Genomic DNA, 9,791 nt, shown 5'->3' with positions numbered 1-9,791 from the left:
AGGTTTTCTGCCTCAGATATTGCCAGAACTTGACCATCGATGAAAATCTTCTGGCTGCTGGTCAAACAGATCTCAGCCATGGACCCCCATCCTCAAAATTTCTCACACAGTGATGGGGGGAGGGGGAGAAACTTTGCAGCCTGCTTCCTCTTACCCAGAAGGTTGTTACACAGGAAACCCCCCTCCCTCCAGCCTGCGTTCAAGCCCTTAAATAAATCGGGCAAACAGCAAATAGGGGAACGGACCCTGAGCTCCTGAAGGGACACAAAGCAGGCTGGCACCACAGGTACTTGATGAGATTGGCCCAGGAGCAGCAGTCTACCCACACAGGACTGTGTCCTCATACCGATGGAGTAAGCCCAAGAAGGGGACCTCTAAGCACTGAAGCCACGAAGAAACTAAAAGAAGTGGAGCAGATCAGAACACACCTTCTGAGTTTGCTTACAGAAGGAAAAACTGAAGAGGGAACTGTTCTTCTCTGAAAAAGAGGAGGAGTTCAAGATCTTAAAGTGACACCGTTCTGCAGATTCGCAGTTAGTAGGAATCAACATCTAAAATACGGACATCTAAAATATGTAACAGAAGATGATATTGCAGTGGGGTGTTTATTGCGTACTGATTTTACTGTGTCATCTGCATAGCTGTGAATCTCCAAGAAAGGGTAGTCTCTGACATGGGCCCCATTGTATGCAAAAGTGTACACTTGTTTGCCTTCTGATTGCTTATTGAGGCCAGAGGTCTTGGCAAATTACAGCAATCTGTTTATACAAAGTGGTCAATCTCAACAGTGGCACTTGAGAAAACGGTGAGAGGAGGGCTGGCCAGGGTTGAGGATCCCCAGTAGCCAAAGAAAAGAAACTCACCTGTAAGGTTTTACATAAGCTAAACCATCTCAGTTACTGCTTATTGTTTTGTCTGAGAGTTGAAGCTGTTTCATACAGGACAAAACATAGCTTCAGAGTTCCCAACAGGCAGGATAGAGTTTTTCCTGTTCTCTCTCCCTCCCCCAGTCTTTTGATGATGAAATGGTCCAAGACATTTTATCCATTTGTTTCCCACTTCAGCTTCTTATGACTCTGGGCAAGCCACTTCACCCTCCATTGCCCAAGATACAAAATAAGTATGAGCATCTGTACATAATGGAGCTGATTCTATAAGTAGGGTCTAGACTGGGGGATGCCTAGCCACGTTCTGTGTGAAACTCAAAATCAATTAATGAGCTTAATTGGCATAAATGACCACACTATTAAAAACTCATTGAAAAACAGAAAAAAAACATGTTCTGCGCAGAACTCGGAGTGGCGCCTACCATCGGCTAAGTTTAGGTGCCTAACAACACCTACCTGAAAAGTAGGTGTGGTTAGGGGGGGTGGAGAATAAGCGTGCTATGACTTAGGCATCGCTAGGCTTCTGTGTTAGGTGCTGGTAAATTAGGCCAGGAAAACCCTGGCGTAATATACCGGTGTCTAACATTAGGATGCCTAGCGATGCCTAAGTTGAGTTAGGCACCCTTAGGCATGATTCTGTAAATGGTGTCTAGCGGTTGGTTGACAACTGCGCCAAGCAGCACTTACTGTAGGAGTTAGGCCCTGTTTTTAGAATCTGGCCCAATATGTAAACCAATTTGATTGTTAGCACAGAAAGGCAGTATATCACGTCCCACGTGGCCTAGTGGTAAGAGCTACTGCCTCAGCATCCTGAGGTTGTGGGTTCAAACCTCACATTCCTTGTGACCCTGGGCAAGTCACTTAATTCTCCACTGCCCCAGGTACATTAGATAGATTGTGAGCACATTAGGACAGATAAGGAAAATGCTTGAAGTACCTGTATATAAACTGCTTTGAATGTGGTTGTAAAACTACAAAAAGGTGGTATACAAGTCCCAATCTCTTTCCCTTCCCTAAAGGGCTGATAATCTCCCTTTCTCCCACCCCCAGATCCAATATCTCTTCCTTCTCTCTCCTTTTCCAGCCACTGCCAGGGACCAACATACCACCACCTTTAACGTAGTTCGGCATGGGGGGAGGGGGGATGATGCCTGATCACACCAAGGACAGGGATTCGGAGAAGAGAACAGAAGAGATGTTTGAAGGAGACAGAAGATACTGCAATATGATTAAAATTTTTAATCACAATTCATGATTAATTGCAGAGTTAACCATGATTAACTTGCAGCCCTAGTGTTTACTTCTTATACTATGTGGTGTTAGAAAAGATATAGACATGGGCTTTAGCATATCAAGGGTGGGATGGGGTGGGGTGGTGGGGGCGATCCACCTCAGGTGCAGGATGTTGGGGAGTGCTAGAGTGATCGTGGGGCCATGGTTTGCATGTACACAGCTTTTGGGTCCACTGATCCCTGCCCCCTCTGATATCAACTTCCTGTTCCAGGACATGGGACCAGCCCCATGACCGTAAAACACAACCCCTTCTGCAATGGAGAAGGGGTGTGTGCTCCGCCCCAGGTAGCCACTGGACATGGGTTGAGCTGGAAAATGAAACAAACCTTATTCTTCGTCTCCTGTCAATATCAGCGCCACCTAGTGGGCTTTAGGTTTAGGCAAATACCTTAGAACAGGGGGTCCAACCTTTTGGCTTCCCTGGGCTGCATTGGCTGAAAAAAATTTTCTGGGGCCGCACAAACACTAACACTAGCTGATGAACAAACAAACAAACAAAAAAAAAAGGTTGAGCAGGTCCCAAATTTGCAATCACTAATATAGAAGATGTATGTATCTAATAATAAACCTTCATTAAAGGGACACTGTGGAGAGGAACCCAAAAAAGCAGTAATACTTACTCTGACTGAGTGATCCTCCACGTACACCGCTGACAGTGGGAGCAGCCACAGGCTTCCGCATCCCCCCTCTGATGAGCAGGGATCCACGCTCCTGGTTCTCCCATTCACTTCTATTACAGCTACGGTGAGCCTCTTCATAGGTGAGCCTCATCAGAGTGGGGATGCTGAATCAGCTGTCAGCAGCGCACATGGAGGATTGTTTAATCAGGGTAAATATTACTGCTTTTTTAGGCCTAGCACTTTGAGCTTAGGCTCCCTCAAAATGAACATCTCCCCTGCTGTAGCTAGTAGGGATCTCCAAGCCTCACCAACTGACAGCCCCCTCCTCCCCCTCCAACTTCCCAAGTTCTACAGTTGGCAACAATATTGCAGAGCGGCTGTCTTCCCTCCTCCCTGCCACCCCCCTTGGCTTTCATGCATGAAAGCAGGGGCAGCTTGAGGATATTGCCATTGGCTGCAAAACATGGAGATTTTGAGTTGCCAGACTGGAGGAAGATGTCTTCAGTTGGCAGGACTTGGGAATCCCTACTAGCTCAAGTATTTATAAATTGCACTCAGATGGGGAGAAACTTTGGTGCCCATCCACTAATTTTGGTCTCAAGACCCTCCCCCAAATCAGCTGTATATGACTACGCCACTGAATACAAAAATAATTGTGATGCACATATCCCAAAGCTAACATATTCTAGTTAATAAATTCAAAATAAAACCATTTTTTCTACCTTGTTGTCTGGATGTTCTGTTTTTCCATCATCTTGGTTTCTCTTTCTGCTTTTTGTCTATTTTCAACTAATTCTCTTTCCAGTGTCTGCTGTCCATTTTTTTCTCCTCTTCTCTCATTCCATTTCCTTCTTATACCTATCTCCAACGTATTGATTTTTCCCTTTCAGCTTTCTTAACTTTTTCTTTTCTTTTTTGCCTCTGTCCATTCAAATCTTGCCTTCTTTCTCACTCTTCTTCTTTTTAAATGTTCAGCTACCTCTCAATTCTCCATCTTCTCTCAGTCCCTAGCTCTCCCATTTCCCAACTCACTCCTTTCCCAGTCTCCTATTTCCTTCTATCTACTCCCCATTACCACATTTCTACCACTGTACTCACTGCTCTCTCACTCATCTTGTCATCTTCCTTTTGACTTCATCCACAAGGCTCACCACTTTCAGAATCCCCCTCCCTCGCTCCACTGGTCAGGCTATATAACTCCCTGTCCCTTTCTTCCCATCCACTAGCATTATCTTACCCCAGCTCTCTTCCCTCCTGCCCTCCCATAGTTCCATCTCTCCTCCTCTATCTCCATGGTCCAACATTTTGCTCTCTCTCTTTTGTTTTTCTTCTTCCCTCCCCCCTTGATGCTGAACAATGAAATGGAGGGGGTAAAAAAGAGAGAGAGATGCTGCATCTCTCTGCCTTCCATCCACAGGCCTAACATGTCTCCCTCCCTCCCTCCCATCCCCAGATCCAACTTCTCTCCCTTTCTCTTCCCAACTTCCCCCATCCCATCTCTCCCCCCTGCCTGCCTGCTTCCATTCCCCAGGTCAAACATTTCTTCTTTTATCTTCCCAACAGTTCTCCCTTCAAATATCTCTTTCCCTCTTCCTCCATACCACCCCAGGTCCAACTTCTCTCCCTTCAGACCATTGCCCACTATCTCTCTCTCTGTCTTCTGTTTCTGGCCCCATAAGCTCTCCTCCCACACCCAATCTGGCACTTCTTTTAATACCCTCCCCCCCAAAAAAAAGGTCCAGGCTTCCTCAGCCCAGCATGTTCTCCCCATACATCTCTACCTCACTCCTCTTCCACCACCATGTCCAATAATTCTCTCTGTCCCTCCTCTCTGCCCAACAGTTCTCCTCTTTATCTCCCCAATTGCACCATCTCTTTCCCTCTCTCAGACACCCAAATCTCCCTTCATTCTTCCAACTTATGGCTCATGCCCCTCCCTCCTACCCTTCATCATTTTTCCTAAGTTTGTGCTCCCTCCCTCTCAAGTCCCAACACACCCATCTCCCTCCCTCCCTTCTGTGCCTCGGGTGTTTACCTTCAGGCCGACTCCCTCACTATTAAAGTCATTTTTTTGCTGAAAGCCGCAGGCAGCGAGCACCTCCCTCTCGTCCCAACATGCCCTTCTCCCTCCCTCCCTTCTGTGCCGCGAGTGTTTACCTTCTTGCCTGATCCTTCCTCCGTCTTGCTGCAGTGTTTGCTCAAAGCAGAGGGTAGCGGCTCCCACGTGCCTCCCATGGCTGATCTGGAAGCCTTCTCTCTGACGTTGCAAGGTTAGACATTTTAGTGGTAAATTCCCATTTCCCAAGACAAACTGTACTAAACAGCTCCATGTCTGTACAGAGAGTTTGAACCAGTCTTGGTATCACTGCAATCTCTTAAGACTTGGGAACTCCATGTGCAGATGCATGAAACATCCTTTACCTAAAGCCATGGATTACTGACAAGTCATTTCCAGGAACTACAGGAATTAGAGAGGAGTACACATTGTACTGTCTGCCTCTCCCTACCACTGGTGGCTTGAGCTTATAATTCTCTAACTAGGCCTGGATATTGGGAAACATGCTGAACTGTTAAGGTTACCAGGTGACTCCAGGCCATCAAGGGCCAATTCTGCATGTAGTGGAGAGTAAAATCAGAGACTGACTCAGCCATCTAGTACCAGCAACCTTGGACCAACTCAGGTGTCAAAGGTTGGGAGAGATGTTTCACTATTGGCCTAATTCAAATGTAGAAGGCTGGGCACCATGCTGAACAATTCACCTGCCCCAAATATCTGAGGGTTGGGTAAACTAAACAGATCACTGAACATGGGAAATAAACTACACTATGAGGCAATAAAGGCTGAAGAGACTCTGCTATGGACCTGCCTAGGACATTTTGGATAGGACACACAAGCACTATTGTCTTTGCCCAGATGTGTGTGTGTGTGGGGGGGGGGGCTAAAATGACACTGAATTTTTGGCTTAAATAGCCAAGGCTGGGCAATACATTGCATTATTTGACAGGACCCAGGTATTTTAGAATGAGAAAGGAAGGAGTGGCCTCGTAGTTAGAGCTACAGCCTCGCAACCCTGAAGTTGTGGGTTCAAACCCTGTGCTGCTCCTGGTGACCCTGGGCAAGTCACTCAAGCCTACATTGCCCCACCTAGGATAGATTGTGAATCCACCGGGACAGATAGGGAAAATGCTTGAGTACCTCACTGTAAACGGCTTAGATAACCTTGATAGGCAGCATACTGTTAAATAAACAAGAGTGCTGGACTATTGACTTGGTCCAGATATCCGAGGATAGAAAAAAGCTGCACTACTTAGCTCTGGTGTTCATGGTTGGAAAGACTGCGGCACTTCTGAGCTGTCTTGGGTATTTGAGGTTGGGAAAGATGCTTCATTGTTGACCTGACCTGAAAAATATGTTTAACCATTGACCTGGTTCAAATCTATGAACGTTTGGCCAAGGTCAGGTACTCGAGAATAGAAAATGTTTATATTTACTTGACTTGTCCTAGCTGCAGCTGGCAAAGCCCCCTGCACTATTGACTTGGCTCACACACCGGGAGGGTGAAAAAGACTGAGCACTGTTGGCTTGAATCAGAGCTCAAAAGATGGCACAGAGAAGGCCAGTGAAATACCACTAAGCGAATGTGGAGCTGTGAGTTCCAGAATCCACTGCTGGCATCAAAGGCAGGGCTACAATCTGGAGCTTATCCATTTCCAAATGAGAGAGGAACACATAAAAGAGTTGTCATTTATTCACATCTGCTAATAAAAAAAAAACACCCCACCCACAAAACAAAAACTAATCCTACCACGGGTAGTCATAGCAACTGAAATCCGAGTGATAAGATATTTCATTTTTGAATTGCTCCGCCCCCACTTCTGGACGCGTTTCAGAAGGTGCTGCAAAGCCCCCACCGCCGGGCTCCTGGCGGGAAGAGTCGGGACTGGGGCCCTGGAAATCTTAGGCACCACGAGCGGCACTGGAACGGGAAATCTAAAATTAGCCCCTGCTCCCCCGGTGACAGGGACAGCCGCTGCGTGGAGCCCTGGCTCCTCATTGTTACTTAAGAGGGTTTCCAGGTGCAGCCTTTCAGGGGAAGCGTCTGGAGTGGTTACGGCTCAGACACAGATGAAGGACAGCTGGAGGCCCATTTCTTCGGAGACGGCTTAGATGAGGTTTCCAAGTAAACAGCCTGGCGGCAGGGAAAAGAGTTGAAAGCAAAAAAAAAATCTACAAACCACCCCCCCCCCCAAAAAAAAACAAACAAAAAACCCCAAACAAACCGTAAACAGTCACAAACGCATGCCTGCATTTTGGGACGCGTGCGCTTAAACAGACGCAGGCGTTCACTGAAGGTGCTCGATGAGATTAATCAACCTCACTCGCCTCGAGCTCCCTCGTCCCCACTGCACTGAAAGCACACGTCGTCCTAACGCTTGCCCAGGTCTGCAGCGGAAAAAAGGCGCCAGTGCTCGGAGAGAAAACCAGCAGCTAGGGAGGCAACAAAGGGAACAGGTGTAGTCGGGCTAGGGCAGTGGTCTCAAACTCAAACCCTTTGAAGGGCCACATTTTGGATTTGTAGGTACTTGGAGGGCCTCAGAAAAAAAATAGTTAAAGAAATGACAATTTTTGCATGAGGTAAAAACTCTTTTTAGTTTATAAATCTTTCCTTTTGGCTATGTCGTAATAATAATAATAATATTGTAATTTATAGCTAAAGAGACATATGATCAAGAAACTGTTTTATTTTACTTTTGTGATTATGATAAACATGCTGAGGGCCTCAAAATAGTACCTGGAGGGCCGTGAGTTTGAGACCACTGGGCTAGGGGTATTAAAATGGTTCCATTTCTACTTCCTCCCCACCCGGTCTTGCTCCTTCTGCATTTAATTCTAATCTAATCTTGGCCATTGATTTATAGTCCTCCTCCCTAAAAAGGTCCAAAACTTGATTAAAAAAAAAGAAACCTGTAATTACATAAGGATACATACAACAAACATTACAATTTCTGGATAAGATACCTATGGAATACTAAAAAAAAAAACACCAAAAAAACAACAACTATGGAAGGGAGAGTAAGAAATCTGTTTTAATGTCACAAGGTAGAGCAGCTTGAAGAGTAAATGAGTTATCAAATATTCATTTAAATCATAAGTTCTGGTCTGATCCTTTTGCATTAAATTCTGATCTCCGTAAGGAAAGCAGAGCTATATTTCCCTGTGTGAAAAGGGCTAATCCCAGGAATGGCTGGGTCTGATTTTTGGGACATGGAACTATCTGCAGCATGAGGCTGGGCATCCAGCAAAGGTCACACTGGAGCTGAAAGCCTGAAGTCCTCTAATTCTTTCCTGTGTTTCTGCCTCTTGCAGGTTCCCTCAATGCAGTGGAGATACAAGGTGTGCCAACCCCTGACCATCTCTCCTCATCTGCAGACGTGGACCAGCCCTGCTGATACCCTGCTTTGTCCATGGATTGGCCTCCTCACTCAGCCCTAACAGGTGGCATCCTCCTGCAGTGTTAGCTGCATCCTGGGTCCAGGCAACAGGATCACAGCACCCTCTACCTGCCCAAAGTAGTAATGAATTCAGCACAGACCGCCTCATCCTAAACCAGGCACGTTACTGAATGCAACACAAATACATATAAAATTGTGTGGCAGCTATATAGATCGCATTTTATTACACCGTTGACTACATGTATTTTACAGGTGTGTGTTTGTGTCTTGGAAGTTGTCTGGAAAATGTGAGGTCTTAAGGGGGTGTCAATGGAAAGAGAAGTGGAGAATGAGGATAGTGCAAATAGAAAATGACACAGTGACAAAGTTTGTTCCTGTCCACACAGGCTTTGTCCCCATCCCCGCCCCATCCCTGTGGGTTCTTCTGTCTCCATACCCACCCTGTGGCTGCAGGCTCCATCTCTGTTCCCGCCTTGTCCCATCCTGTCCTCGTGGACTCTCCTTATTTGCTCAAGCCTCGAACAGTTATGATTTTATATCAAAATATTTTTATTAAAGTATAAAAAGGAACAATATTCTGTACAACTGTTTATAATTCACAAATAGAGCCTTCCAATTCGCTCTGATTTTGGTTCAATCTTTCCAAAGATTCATTTGTCTACATTTTTACATCATCTGGGAAGGTAATTGGATTTTCAGACATGGGTATAGAAGAGAACCTAAACTGTGTAGTGGAATAACAGGAAAATAAGTGTCTATCAAATGTTGGAAATGCTCCTTGATGCCAGCCAGCAATGATGGATGAATCTGTTGCAGTAATAGTAAGATGCTTTAGCAGCTGGGCACAAGATGGAAGGATGTTGCAGATGGTATGAGTCTGATCAGCAGACAAGACTCTTGTTGCCACATCAAAGGCAGACGAGGCACAAATGATGTCATTTAACAGTAGTTCATTGAAATCCAATAGCAGCTTCTGCAGTTTTTTTAAAACATTGAATTCAGTTGCCAATTGTCTAAGATTTATTTATTTAAAAAAATTTATGAATCGTTTAAATCTAAGCGATGTACAAAACATTTATATCCACAATTTCAAGCACAAACAAACATTGTAAAATGCAGTAAACAAATAAATCTTCCCCACAAATTTTCTCAATACAGAATTCTTTAAATCTAAAACAAATAATAACCACAGAGTTAAAGAAAGACATCCACAAATAATTGGGGGGTTTTTTTTGTGTTTTTTTTACATTTTCTTAAAAGACACACGATCTTTGCATAATCTCATTATACCTGGAATTGAATTCCAAAGATTCTTACTGGCAAGTGAGAAAAGCGATATTCTAGATTTAACATAACGAATCCCATTTTCTTTTAAACTGATGAGCAACGTCCCTCCTTCAGATCTCAAACATCTTGCGGGTTGATAGACTTCCCACAAACTTTGAAAACAAGTAGGAGTACAATATTTGATGAATGACAGGCAGAGCTTTATAGCAAATTCTCTGTTGAATAGGTAACCAGTGGAGAGCTTTTAAGA

At 44.9% G+C, this 9,791-nt stretch overlaps 1 long non-coding RNA gene across 2 annotated transcripts; it reads left to right on the top strand.

The window, feature by feature from the left end:
• Nucleotides 1–6,705: 6,705 nt before the first annotated feature.
• On the top strand, nucleotides 6,706–8,597 carry LOC117348713. Of its 2 annotated transcripts, none has more exons than XR_004537037.1 (2): nucleotides 6,706–6,981; nucleotides 8,169–8,597. It is a non-coding gene; the product is annotated as an uncharacterized LOC117348713 (long non-coding RNA). The 2 variants fall into 2 exon arrangements; XR_004537043.1 differs by lacking the exon at nucleotides 6,706–6,981 and adding an exon at nucleotides 7,110–7,242.
• The last annotated feature ends 1,194 nt before the right edge of the window (nucleotides 8,598–9,791 follow it).

The sequence above is a fragment of the Geotrypetes seraphini genome, chromosome 1 (assembly GCF_902459505.1).
Source record: "Geotrypetes seraphini chromosome 1, aGeoSer1.1, whole genome shotgun sequence".
NCBI lineage: Eukaryota > Metazoa > Chordata > Amphibia > Gymnophiona > Dermophiidae > Geotrypetes > Geotrypetes seraphini.
Note: the sequence above shows the minus strand (reverse complement) of the source record. Positions and strands in the feature narration are given on the sequence as shown.